This window comes from Cervus canadensis, chromosome 1, assembly GCF_019320065.1.
Source record: "Cervus canadensis isolate Bull #8, Minnesota chromosome 1, ASM1932006v1, whole genome shotgun sequence".
NCBI lineage: Eukaryota > Metazoa > Chordata > Mammalia > Artiodactyla > Cervidae > Cervus > Cervus canadensis.
In genome coordinates this window covers 77,965,368-77,980,754 of record NC_057386.1, presented here as the reverse complement: position 1 = coordinate 77,980,754, position 15,387 = coordinate 77,965,368, and the positions used below count along the sequence as shown (strand labels likewise).

The following is a 15,387-nucleotide window of genomic DNA, read 5'->3' as shown; positions in this document are numbered from 1 at the left end:
CACCAGGCTCCTCTGTCCATGGGATTCTCCAGGCAAGAATACTGGAGTGGGTTGCCATTTCCTCCTCCAGGGGATCTTCCTGACCCAGGGATCCAGCCAGCATCTCCTGTGTCTCCTGCGTTGGCAGGCAGGTTCTTTACCACTAGTGCCACCTGGGAAGCCCCACATTTAAATTCAATAGATATTTAAACATTTTACTTATTAGTTAGTATATTTAAATTCAAAGTTCTATAAGTTGAATCATAAAGAAAAAATTATTTATATGAAAAATTCATGAAATGTTTAAAAAAAAAGAACAGGATATAAAGAATCAGTGCCCATGATATACAAAGAATTCTGTTGAATCATGACTATTCATGCCCCCACGTGGCATCCGCACAGCTACCTGACAAGAAAGAAGTATTAAGCCTCTTGTGTGAAATTGAAACTTAAAACAGGGAGGTTTAATTTTTGCTTTTCATTTAACAAAGATTTTTTGTAAATAATGATAGAATGCTGATTAAGTGTTTTTATATGTCATTATTGGGAGAGAAAATTTATATATGTACCCATTTTTGGGAAACAACTTGGTAATGCAAAAAGAGGCCTTTTAAAATTTCATTGCCTTTGACACAGTAATTCTCTTTTATCAATCTTCCTAAGAAAATCATTGACTATGTACAAAGATTTATATATTAAATGCATAAAAACAACATTATTAGACTAAGAAAAACTGGGAACATTTTCAATGTCTAACAGAAAAGTGAGTACATACTGATGCACCTACCCAGTAAAATATTACACCACCATTAAAAATGGTATTAGGAAAGATCTAGGAAAATAATGAAATGACATGAAATTTTAAAAGTGAGATAGATCCAGATGAAAGAAAGAGTAAGAGTTAAGCTTGACAAACAGCAAATCTAGATGGCAGAGAAGACTTCACAGTGCCTTCAAACTGCTGCGGATACAGCAATGAATGACACAGGAAAAACTGCCAATATATAAGCAGACAAGTAAATATATACTAAAATGCCAAGGTTATGAAGCAAAATGCCTCTGTATACTTATCTCTACAATACATGCATGGCACAAATACACACACAAGTGGGGAAAAAAAAAACAAACTCTCAATGAGTACTTACATTTGATCTAATCATGAGATGATATCTGACTTTAATTTTCTTCTACATATTTTTGATAGTTTAAAATGATCGTCTATTATTAAGATAAAAAGGGAGAAACTATAGACTGTTACTGAAAATACTATGAAAATCATAAAGTTTTACTTTGACATTTCCTGGCAGGGTACAGAAGACATAAAAAGAAATTTTCTGTCTATCCCTTGACTAAATCATTTGACCACAACTACACATGGAAATTTGTGTCCTAGCTAGTTAAAGATGGAATAAACGAGGTGTGTTAGGAGAATTATGAGAACGAGATACAGGGTATCTTGAGTTCCTGGGTGCCCCTGGACTAGCCACGTGGAGTTGGAGAGGCCAGACTGAGAGGTGGGGGACTTCTGGGAGGAGTTGCTGTAGAAATAGCAACTATGCTCCAATAAAAATTAATTGAAAAAAAGAAATAACCACAGTAGGAACTGAATTAGCACTATCTTTTAGAGAACAGGAAACTGCCACGCTGCTTAGTCACAGACTTGCATCATAAATCTGACAATCTGGAAGCACCTACATGTTTAAGCGGAAGCTCTCTCCCTTGCCGCAGTTCAGAGTTCAGGTTGTGGCTTGGCAGAAAGACAGTCTCATGGCCCAGACAGAGACATCACTGAGTTTAATTTGCAGCTCCATTCCGCCCCCCATCTTTGCCACTGGATCCCCTCTCCCTGGCAAGAGTACACGGCATTATAAGGATCAGTTGCTAAATACATACATTTAAAACACATTTAACCTTTCTTCTATCAGACCCCGAGCAGCTAGAAAACAGTCTTTTAGAATCATGACCTCCTCTTGCTATCTAGCTCATTCATTTCTTTTGTCATTTTCTCGCTCAAAGAAGAAAAAAAAATTAATCATGTCTTCTATATCAATTTCTCTTTTGCCTGCCTCAGGCCAGAATAAAGGAAGTGAGATTTTGACTGTTTGACAATATCAATGCGGGGAAATTAAATATTGCCCCTCAGAGAGACTTCAGAACTCTTTTAAGAACTAGTCAATCTCTAAAGATTAGAGAAAAGTTTTAAAAAACCCAACCATTTCCTTATAATGGCCTAATATTTTAATATTTCCTAATCATCAAGCTTCTGTTTTGATTTTGTAACTAAAAGACCTTCAATAAACGACCTGGAAGAGAATACTTAATTCAAGAAGCCTGGGACTTCTTTCATTACGTGTGTGAATAACAGCTTCAGAAAGTCGAATGTAGGTAAATGTTAATATTTTTGAAAAGCAGTTTTGTTCTCTTTTCAAATGACATACAGGGGACTCCTAATGATTATATTCTCCCCTCAACTGTTAACAATTTCAAGGTTACAATCTTGCCCTATCCATCTCTCTTTAGATTTGTGTTCAAACATCATTAAGTGTTTAGAAAGAGGACTGGAAAGGGATCAGGACTGAAACTCCTAAACACAAGCAAATTAATCTACCAATCCAACAACTGACTTCAACTGTTTTATCTTTACAAGGAAAGGGTTGGAAAATTTAATGGCTACTTTCCTTCCAGTTTTAACACCCCAGGCCTTTGTGGTTTATTTTTTCAAGGTCAAGTTCAGTTCAATCCAGTTGCTCAGTTAAGTCCAACTCTTTGCGACCCCATGAACCACAGCACGCCAGGCCTCCCTGTCCATCACCAACTCCTGGAGTTTACTCAAACCCATGTCCATTGAGTCGGTGATGCCATCCAACCATCTCATCCTCTGTCGTCCCCTTCTCCTCCTGCCCTCAATCTTACCCAGCATCAGTCTTTCCAAATAAGTCAGCTCTTCGCATCAGGTGGCCAAAGTATTGGAGTTTCAGCTTCAACATTAGTCCTACCAATGAATACCCAGGACTGATCTCCTTTAGGAAGGTCAAGTTCACTGTGTTGTTAATTGTGACAGTGAGTTAGTCTAATAAACTGGGCCACAACAATACCAATGTGTGAATGGAAGAAGGTAAATGGGTAGAGAACTATTTTTATACAGAGGTAACATGAAAATTGAAACAATTTAGCCCTTTAGAGATATTACTACATGCTTTGCAATCTATCGTTGAATGAATGACTTTGACTGTACAATACTGGAAAGGAAGAAAAAATGACATCATGAAAGGCCAAAAGGAGACACGCTTTAGATGAATGGGACAGCAGATGCTTATAAAAAGCTCAGTGTGATAGGCAAACTACCAGGTTCTGGAAACAACTCAGTTTATAAAAATCATGCATTATAATTGTTAGTCTCTTTCTCATTTTATGGTGCATGAGTATATTATAAGCTTTACTTTTTCACATATTATAAAATATTTGAGTGCTATGCCATAGACTTAATTTCATAAATTATCTTCCATGTAATATAGTATATTTTACCATAAAAAGTATATGGTGACTCTGATGGTAAAGAATCCACCTGCAATGCAGGAGACCTAGGTTTAATTCCTGGGTTGGGAAGATGTCCTGGAAAAGGGAATGGCAACCCACCCCAGTACTCTTGCCTCGGAATCCCATGGACAGAGGATCCTGGGGGCTACAATCCAGAGTGTTGCAAAGAGTTGGACACAGCTGAGCAATTAAGCACAGCACACCATATAAAATAGTGGCCTTTGTATTTCATCACTGCATTCTCAACAAATTTGAATCAGCAATGATTATTGTTAAGCTTTTGATACTTCTATCTGTCACATGTTTGTAAGTTTAAGAGAGGAAGAAAGAATACCTAAAGGTGGGGTATGAGAACATGGTACAATAGTAAATAGTTGGGAGAATCATCTGATGTTTAAAAGCTATGAGCTAGTCTCCTTAGAAAACCAATGAAATACTTCAGGTCTTTGAAAAATAGCTTCCAATGTCAGAGATCAGAAAAGCCTAACTCTGAGACTGAGATAATTTCTGCTTCCCATGGCAAAGCACTTCAAACAGGATGTCTTTTACCTTGTCATAATGGATTGCAAACCCAACAATTAAGCAGTGCAGAAGAAAAGAAACACTTTGCCCAAGTTTAAAAATCCTGATCTGATAACCCTTACTGGATTACAAAAGAGCTGATGACATGATGTTTGATGACTACAATAAAAGTAAGTGGCCTATCATTAAATAAGCGTCTACTATGAGCAAAATAATGTCAGACACATTGGTATATTATTTCTGATTGTCATCAAAACTTTGCAAGATAAGTATAAGAATACCCACTGAACAGATGAATAGAAGAATGAAAATACATTTTTGAAAGTCATTACAAAAAAACTCTCATTCCTTAGGTAGGAAGCATAAAATCCTAAATAAATCAATAATTCTAACCTAATTATCATAAATGTCTAACACTTAAGATAATAGAGCTATCATATATGTGATAAAATTAGTAAACAGATCCAGGGTTCATCATCACAGATACTGATCATCCTAACAAGTGTATTAAAATCTATATTCCTCCTGGCACACTCCATATAACATAAGATCCTGTGGTTAAGGTGGTCCCAATGAGTCAGTTTTCAGAGCTTGTATCTCACCCTAGATCTTCAGGTCTGATAAATTCTCACACTGGGATGAGGGTGGATGCCAATCTGGCTTTATTACCCCCACATGTCCATCCAAACTTCTTACCATCTTCTAAAGTAACTCAAAAACTTTAGTCCTGTCTAATCTACCAATCATTATGTGATCTAGAAACTGGTCACAGAATCCTGTTCTCTGTCCGTATCCTTGACACTTTTTCTTCCTCAGAGAGGTCTCATAAATTTCATCCCTTGACCATGCTCCCCAAATACCTTCTATTTGTTAAACTAGGTACTTGCACGTCATCTATAAGAATCACAGAACATACTGGAGTTGACAGAAAATTCAAAATTTGCTATTCTACCCTTCTTTTTTTGCAGCTGAAAAATCAAAGGCTCAGAGAAGATAAAGGATGTAGCTACAGACACAAAATTAAGTATCTCCAGAACCAGACTCCTCATCACTTACTTCAAGTTCAGAGCTTTTTCTACCCCAGTGTGAATCTCACTATGCCTGGCAGTGCTAACTGCCTCCCAGCCCAGCTCTTGTTCTGTACTGCCCCTGCTATTTTCCTTGCCTCCTTACACCCCTTTCCCCTAGAATCCAAATGTTTGAATGCCAGATTTTTAAACACATCTTATTTAAATACTTCCAAACTCTGATATAGGATTTCTTTTTTTTTTAACTATTTTTTTAATTAAAGAATGATTACAATATTGTGATTTCTATTTGACCTTAAAAATCTAACTAAGGATTTCTGGATTTCATCTATCTTGCTAGTATGTGACACCCTCCCCAATAATATAGACCTATGATGCAGTATATACTTCCCCACATTGGTTCCTATATATTCACTAATCTAAAATGAGAACCTTTATATTATAGAACTGGAAGCAAGTTTAGGCATTGGTTTCTCTGATTTTTTTCAACCTGAATATCTAAATCATTGTGGCTAAATGATAACCCATTTAGCTTGATTTTGATAATTCTAATGCCTAACCAAATTATCTGTTTCAACACATAACAACAGAAATTTTATTCTAAAATGAACCCTCTTCTCATTTAATTTAGCCTCACTTGCTCTTTTATTGGTATGGTCTTTTACTGGTATTTTTTTTTCCATTAAAAAAAGACAATTCTATATTTTTTAGGAGAGTTATATGTAGACTATGCTGACTCACTCTTTATCTCTAAGTAGGTTGTTTAGTCCATATCTTTAGGCTTGGGCAGTGAAGAGATTAAGGTGCTATTTGATAGAATTTTCTGCCACTTTCTTTTCCACCTTGTCTGACTCTAGCAATGGTTCAAGTCCAGGACACAACTACCTTTTCTCAGATACATATAGCTGATTCACTTCAATATACAGCACAAACTAAACAACATTTAAAGCTCCAATGTTGTAAATTGTACTCTGATTAAAAAAATCATAAAAGAAGAATGAAATGTGACTCCTTCGACTGTAATTCACTTTAAATTGTATACATGTCACAAAAAGAAAACCCACTGAACATGCCGTCAGGGTCATCCTCCCCAAACACTGCCTCATGTACACCAAAAATATTCAACATATCCCCCATCCACCCCATCCCACAGGGCTTCTAGATCAGGTCCTAAATTTTTGTAATGGAGGATAAAGCTCACCTCACGCCAGCACCCATATCTTAACTATCACTGTGTCTTCTTATTCATCTTCACAATCCTTTGCTTTAGCTAAAGGAGTCCACACAATATTCCCTAAAACCACCAAACAGCTCCATGGTTTTGTGCATGCCCGTTCCCTATCAGAGATGCCTTCACTTCTCTATTCTAGCCTTCTAGGTTCTGCCCTTCTCCAAACTTCCTCTTTCAGAGCCAAGTTATATCCTTAGGCATTACACCATCACCTTGCACACCCATGGGTCACATCTGTTTTGCCTCCAAGGAGAATAGCTGGTATTTGAGAAGAACTCTGACAGATGGACCTAGAGATTATAATACCAAGCAAAGTAAGACAGAAAGAGAAAGATACCATGATATCGCTTATATATGGAATCTAAAATATGACACAAATGAATCTACCTATGAAAGAGACTCACAGACATAAGAAAAGACATGTGCTTGTCAAGGGGGAAGGTGGAGGAGACGGGTGAATTGAGAGTTTGGAACTAGTAGATGCAAACTATTATATACAGAATGGATAAACAACAAGGTTCTACTGTATAGCAAAGGGAACTATATACAATTTTCTGTAATAAACCATAATGAAAAGAATATTAAAAAGAATTATATATATATATGTATACTTATATAACTGAATCACATTTGCTGTATACCAGAACCTAACACAACATTGTAAATCAACTATATTTGAATTTAAAAAAAGAAAAGAAAAGCAAAGCTCTGCAGCCAGAGAAACAGTCCATTATTATATTAAACATGGATTATAATCCTAGTCTTCTCATGTACTAATTACATGGCCATGAGAAGTTAATTCACTTCTATGTGCTTTTTCAATTGAAGAATGGAAATAAGACACATTATATTGTTAAAAATAGTGAAGTGTTACTCTGAAGTAACCCATCAATTACTTAGATAACAAGTATCATATTTTTAATAATCCATTTTTAAGTTAGGTGAACATTCACACACACACACACACACACACACACACACACCACCTTTCAGGGCTAAAGTAGCACTTGTGTTCTATTTTGTGTCAATTCCATAGTTTCCTTTCTGGAAATAAAAATTTAAGTACATGATACCAGCCACTCAGATCAAGAACCTGTTTGTCAGATTTCATAAAGGAGTTTCCTGGGAAGAGAGGGAACCTAAAAATAGGTGACTGCACTGGAAATACAAATAGTCCATCCATTATAGCAGCACCACTGGCCAATGGCATGATGAGGACAGTATGGGTGTGGGTATGCAAATATTTGGTTCAGACGGAAAAAAAAAAAAAAACCTGCCAAGAAATGCATTCTGATTAAGATGCATGAGCTTATTACCACCTGAGGGAGGTTAGAAACTATTAAATAAAAAGCAGTTCTCATCATCTTCTGAACCCTTTAACTACTAATAATTGGGCACTTTGCTGATGGTGCAGAACAACTTTTCAAGCTGATTAATAGGTCATGTGTGTTGAAAAGGCACCTTTGTTCATAAAACAATTATGCTAATCCTCTAATTTTTTCCAAAGATTATGAAATATTCTAATCTTTGAAGAACATAGGTTTGAGTTGCAGATGGTGTTTGTATATTACTTATCAGGCTCTTTAACATTTTTGATTTTCACATATTTTATCCTTACAGCCCCATGGGAACCGCAATATAGGGATTAATACCCTCTATTTAAAGGGGGGTAAATAAAGATTCAGAAGCAATTTAGAGGTCTGCCCAAGGTGAAACATCTCATTAAGTAGAGACAGCATTAGAATTTTGATTCCCTGAGCAAATGCTATTTTCAAAGATTCCGTAAGTAAATATTTTTATAGTTCATAAAAGTGAAGTAAATATTGCTTAACTGGAAAGTCTCAACTTTACTGGGTTCATCTTAGATGCTCACATTATTGGAATACAATTTTAGCTTACACCTATACAAATTCAAAAGTTGCTCATTTTCCTGAGTAGACCGACAAGCTGAGTCAATGTTTGAATATGACTAGAACAAAATTGTCAAAATTATTTCAGGGCATGGCAAGCACACAGCTAGTGGACTAGATACATCTTGTTTCTTCCCATAAGGAGCAATATGGGATATCCATCTATTTTTGTGAGAACCTTAAACACTGTTTAATGAATGAATGAATACCAAGCAGCAGTTCAAGAATTAGATATTAGTGTTCTAAGAAGTTTTTACCTAGTATAATCGAGAATGTAAAATTTAGTTATGATCCATCTTTTGAGTACAATCATTGATTTTCAGATCCAGGCATACAGAAAGGTAATTTATTTGCATAAAGTGGAATATTGATGAAGGGAGCTCCTACAATGTTAAACTCAAAAGCAGGAGACAATCTAATGACCAACATTACTTCTAATTTCAGAAGGTATTTCCTTTCAGATAAGAGGATTCTAACTCTGCAACATCTAGTGTTTGAGGAATTAAACGACATTTGAAAGTGTTACTGACTCTGTCATGTCCAACTCTGTGACCCCATGGACAGGTGCCCACCAGGCTCCTCCGTCCATAGAATTCTTCAGGCAAGAATACTGGAGTGGGTTGTCATTTCCTACTCAAGGTGGCATTTCTGATCCAGGGATCAAACCTGGGTCTCCCTGCATTGCTGGTAAATTCCTCACTGTCTTGAGCCACCAGGGAAGCCCCCAAAGGACATTCTTGTTATACCTAATAAAGTTAAGACATTTGACCCACCCTATTTATGCCAGCCAGTCAACAATTTATCAAAGTTTGAAATGCTTATAGAAATTAGCATGTTGATAAACAACACATGCAAGTAAAAAATATTGGTAGCCCAGTTCAAAAAGGCTACAGTAAGTTTCCCAATGTTTCTTATATGAATTATACCTGTTTAAAGATATGGAGGAGATTCATAGCGTTAGATTAGACAGCATGCAAAGTCCCCCTCTAGTTCTGAAATTCTTCTATTCATCATACCACTTGTGGTCTCTTGTTTTATATATAATTAATGGGAACAGAAACATGGGGTAGAACCACCACTATTGTTCCTAAAACATGAGTTTATGAATTTAGACTCAAAATATAAACTTTAAAAAAGTTAAAATTCAAATTTAGAGACAACTAAAATGAAAGGACATAAAACAGTCAAAAGCATTCACCTTCAGATTTTTGCCTCATAATAGGGTTAGAATCCTAAAAATTAAAAAGTAAAAATTCTAAATGTCTTCCACAATGCACACGAAGGATTAATACCTGTCTTCTTTGATTACTGCTTGATAAAATATTATAACATAATCCTGTAATTTCTGCAACACTTATTTGACACTTTAGCCTTACATGAACAAACTGGGTTTGAGCCAAATGTATTTTTTATGCATATGTGAAGCTGAGAAATGCAAAAATTGTGATTGCAGGGTATATGAGCCTCACGTTCCATTAGAGAGAAATTTTTAGACAGCACAAAGGCAAGGAAGAGTACCTTGGTGACCTTGTTCTCTGAACACAGAATAATCATCTCTTCCCTGTGTCATTTGTACAAATCCTGATCTTTTGTTTGCCTCAGTGGCTCAACCAGCATAATTATCCTCCTACTCTGAAAATAGTTAAAAATACATCTGCCAAATTTTTATATATATTTCCAAAAGAAATACGTAAAGTAGAATAATTTCAATTTAGGTTTCAATTATTTCAACAACTGAAGAGAAACACTGTCACATATTAAAATAATCCTAGCAATGCCTTATTGCCATTAATAAAGAGATGCCTCATTTTGCCAAAGAAATCTTTGTAAACTTGGGTATAAATTCAGTTTTACAAATTAGCTTCATTAGGAGACATCATGTCTAAGAAGCTCATGTGGCAAAAACTTTTACAAATTAATTCTGCTTAATAATCCATATTTTTCTAGATACATTTACCTACAGTGAGGTAATTTTCTGTGAAAATTAGTTTATATACCTTAAAAGCATATAACATTTGAGTATTTATAAAAGACACCCTGGGAATACTCTAAGAATGAAAATACCATTACTTTTTATGTTAAAAAGATCACAAAACAATTTTACTATAATCTGTACATATATACATTATATGATATTTTCTAGCAACTATTACATTAGAAATCTAGAAAGCATTTAAGACTTGTCTTTCATAGAAAATTACATCCTTTAAATGCCAAAATGCAAGATAAAAGATTTCAAGTCAACTTTTAATGTCTTATCATGCAATTTTGCTTCAGCATGTTTGGACAATTTTTAAATTGCTTTGTTTTTCTATGATTTTAATCATATTAACAGTTTCATATGTCCTATAAGCAATAGGTGTATAAAATCATAAAACATTATTAACAAATGCCTTTACTCTGGCTTACTACAAATCAATAAGGATAAAAACATACATACTAAGAATTTAAGACTGCATCATTTGAACTGAATGTAAATAACATGGTTATGGACCATTTATGAACCACTCTGATCGATCCCAGGACCTTAAAGGTCTTTGGGCATTTTTCCCAAACAAAATTTCTCCTCTTCTAAATTATCATTGGTATAAGGTGTGACGACTTTCAGGCATCAATTAATACAAATTGAAGGCAGGCAAAGTATTAATTAAACTTGACACTCTGATTATTTAAACCTTCTATTAAAGCTGATTAATCAGAGCATGTTGACAGCCTGCTCTTCAATAATGACAGATGATATCAAGGCTTACTGACTTCCTTCAAGTCCACTATTTCCAACTCTTCAGAACAGAAGGAATAAATGAAGTGAGAAGAGCACTGGAACAAGTCTAATAGACAAACTGACTAATCTCAGACCCCCAAGGTCAAACTAAAGCAATCCATTTCTTGGCTTTCATCAACACAAGACATGATTTATCCATCTGAAAGCAGGATTACAAACATTATACATCTCAATGATATGTTCTTCGCACCATGTAACTTTTTGAACAATGATAGATTGCACAGTTGCCAGAAAAGTAATGTCACGAAGCAAAAACTCATTATATTTTCAATAAAAACATTTTGAATTCTAAGAACAACTATACACATTAGCAATTATTACTCCTGCACACTTCATTTGGGGGGAAAATATCATTTTAAAATTCAGATATTCCTTAGGACTATATATCACCTTCATGGTCCAAACTTTGCACATTTGTGCTCCTCAAAATATGATTCTTACTCTAATATTTATTGTTTGTGGAACCAGTTACCATGCTATAAATAATTATTAAATGAAATAATTTTATATTACATAATTTTAATGATAATCACTGTGTTTTCACATAAAAATATTTAATAACTCCTAAATGATAACTCCTCCCATAGATCCAAAGCCACTTTTAGAGAAGAACATAACATAAATTATAAGAAACACCATGGGAACATTTTTTAAACACTAAAATATAATTATATAACAGGAATTTTGCCCCAAATTTTAGGGCTTTATAAGCTTTAAAGAATAGATGAGATTTAAGAAAGAAGTCATGAGTTATTTGGATTCCATTATTAAGATTCCATTAATTTCCCAGTTTATCTCTCATTTGCTACATTAAGGAACTGTTCTATAAGTCATAGTCATAATAGCAGTTCAGAAATTATTCCATAGAGCAATGTTAGTTAATTTGAAAGATTTCCACTGAAATTAAATTCTATGTAAAGGGTAACTAATTGCGATCATGAAACCTTATTCTACATTCTATATATTTTAAATCACATCACTATTTTCACTTATCTAAATTAATGATCTCTTTTTCTATCAGGTCACAATTTTAGGGGAATTATATTGCCTAGGTGGAAGAGGACAGTGAAAAGTATTGTATCTCCAGCGGATGATTCATTTCACCAGCTGCCAGAATGCTGCCCATTACAGCACACCTGGACACACACAGCCATGACTGATTGGGAGGCATATTTATCTTGGCACGTCACAAAGGAGATGGAATAATAATTATTCTCCCTTGTAGCTAAAGGTATTTGGGAGCTGTGTCTCCCTACAAAATAATACAAATTACACAGCTGGACAAGGTCCGCATAATTTTACCATCTGTTCTCTATATTCAACCATCAATATTTCCCAAAGCAGTCTGTTTTTTTTAAAAAAATAAGACTTAGTTTTAAAAGACTTGGACTAACTGTCAACATTTCAGAGGAATATTATTTTTAAAATTAATACATTGAATATTGGTTGATAAATAAATATTGCAAATTAATACTTTCCATAGTATTTTTTATTAAGGGAATTCTACAGACTTCTCATATTCTGATTCTGAGAAAAGAACTGTGTTGTCTGAGTTTTATAAAGAATCCTCCATGCAAAACTGGAATATCTGAGTACCTAACATAAAAGAATAGAAAGAAATCAGAAGTTTCTTTCTTCAGCTGAAGTCTTGGCAGTCACTCATCATCTTAAGCTAAAAATCTAAGGATCTGTACTCTCTCCTGAAAAGTTCCTTAGTTTAATATCTTAAAATATAATTTTAAATTAAAAATATTCTAGGAAGAGTTAATGAAATTTGCAGAATCATGATTTGCAATAAAAGACAATATTTCATCCAATGTAACCAGTGATAACAACCTTAGTCTTATACAACAAGTTTCAATATGGTATGAAATAATTTTTTTGTATTTCTTTCAAAAACACCAGAGAAAAAGAATTGCTTAGGATATTGAAAACTAAAAAACATTCTTATGGGAGTAACATTTTACCTTGTTTCAAAAGTAAGAACGTAAAACTATTAGCAACCACCAATTGTGTAGAGATTAAAAATAAGTCACTAAGCTACATACTTTATACAAATCAACTCATTACTACAATCCAATAAGGCACGTGTCATTATTATGGTTACTTTTTGAGATGAGGAAATCTCTTTGCAACAACAATGATGATGACAAAAAATCACTGAACCAATACATCAAAGTTCTTTAGTATTTGTATATATATTGATGGTGGACATTATCTATGTGTGAAACTAAGGCTCTTTAAGAAAAAGAAAAGGAGAGAAACAGAATCCTTGACTGGCATGTCTCTCTGACAGAATACATCAGAAATTCAGATCAAGCTAATAATGGCAAAAATAGTCTTAAATATGCTTAAAATGCACAATAGTTTTTTGTTTTATACACTGAAAACAAAACCTATGCTTAAAGTATTAAATAACATGAAAAAAAGAATATGAATTATCTCCATGCCACTGAGGTACCATGTCATAAATGTTATATTATGGGTTCACATCCAAACCTACAGTTTGCCCTTGTTTTTGTAAGAAATTATCTCTGACAATGGATTTTAACAATAGGTCTCTTAAAATGTTTTTAGACTTAAAAGAGACAGCCATAAACCATAGCTATCTCTTTAACACAAAGCAAATTCAATAAATACTTTACATGAAATCTAGTAAGAGAAGTCTTTTCTCCACATTGCCACTTACACACTAATTATTTAAAAAACAACAACAGAGCAACCTATTTATCTCTGTAATCAATAGATGTAGAGTCCAAATGTAGTTTATCATTTCAGAGTAATGCTAGAAAGAACTAGTTTCTGGTAAACGTATGTTCTCTACCACAGTTCTAGTTATAAAGATAAAAAGATTGCTACAAACTTATGTTTCTCAATAAAAGAATCTTTCACATGTTTAAATTTGCGTAAAGTAATTTGTATAAAGGTTACATCCGATAGTATGAAATACCGTTTTAACCTCAATTGCTGGGTCGGGAAGATCCCCTGGAGAAGGGCATGGCAACCCACTCCAGTATTCTTGCCCGGAGAAGCCCAGGGACAGAGGAGCCTGGCAGGTACAGTCCATAGGGTTGCAGAGTCAGACATGACTAAACCAACTTAGCATGCACACACTCTGGTTTATGTGTCCAAAATTTTGACAACTCTGGTACTTGGCCAGATTTAATCAGCTTCCAATATACTTGCCGCCAGAACTTTAGTCTACCTTCATTTGAATTGTCAACCCTTTAGGCATGTTTCTCTGAAGTCCAGGTTACTTCATACTGACTCACCTTTGTACTTGTTTCCCTGTCTTCAAAGTCTGTCCCTTCCTCTCCCTTTCTCTTCCTTTCTCTCTCTCCTTTATTACCTAAGGAACACCAGGGGCTTCTCTGGTGGCTCAGTGGTAAAGAATATGCCTGCCAATGCAGGAAACATGAGTTCAGTCCCCAGGTCTGGAAGATGCCCTGGAGAAGGAAATGGCAACCCACTCCAGTATTTTTGCCTGGAAAATTCCATGAACAGAGGAGCCTGGCGAGCTACAGTCCATGGGGTCACAAAGGAATTGGACACAACTTAACAACTAAACAACAACAAGGATCACCTACTCATCATTTGAGTCTCTGTACAAGCAACATCTCTCTAGATAAATATTTCCTCCTTTCACCTCTGTCAGACTGGGGAAATAATCTACTGTGGGACCAATCACACCATCCTACAGCTATTTGATTACATATTTGACTCAATGCCTAGACAATAAAATCTTGAATGGAAGTCTTATTCATCACGTAAGATGATGCACAATAGCTGGAAAATGGTAGATATTTAATAAGTCAGATGAGTTAAATAGCTCCAAAATTCTGTCCTTATCTTACATTGTACTATTCATATTGTCCTTCTTTTGACTTTCTGACCATAGATTATGTGATTTTCCTGTATAAAGTCCATTTTCTATACAAATCATAAAAATCCATTTTTCAAAGTTCTAGATTAAAAATAATTCATTTTGGAACATATATAAACCATCATGCCACCTAATTATAAAAGGATGATTTTTATCAACAACAAAAAGTAAGAGCACGTATCCAGTTCCTCAAAGTTACGAGTGCCTATGATATTCTACAGCTATTTACAGGCTTTCATAACTACTTGTTCATTAATTACATCATTCTCCTTAATTGGATAGTTATGAAAAAAATTCACATGAATATTAGAAATACTCAAGTTTTGGAGTTCACAAATTATGGAACATTTGTGAGCAGTCAAGAGTCCATTTTAAGTTGCACGTATATTTTTAAGAAATGAATTAGCTAAAATATAAATCTATTCTTTTATGCTTTCAGGTGATCAAACAATTTAATATTGGATGTAGAATACATAATAAAGTTACTTACATCTAACTTATGATAAAATCAAGTA

At 34.6% G+C, this 15,387-nt stretch overlaps 1 protein-coding gene across 3 annotated transcripts in view; it reads right to left on the bottom strand.

Annotated features, from left to right (window-relative positions):
• Window positions 1-15,387, bottom strand: part of SLC7A11 (solute carrier family 7 member 11) — a 246,381-nt gene that overhangs the window by 199,486 nt on the left and 31,508 nt on the right. The gene's annotated exons all lie outside the window — the stretch shown is intronic.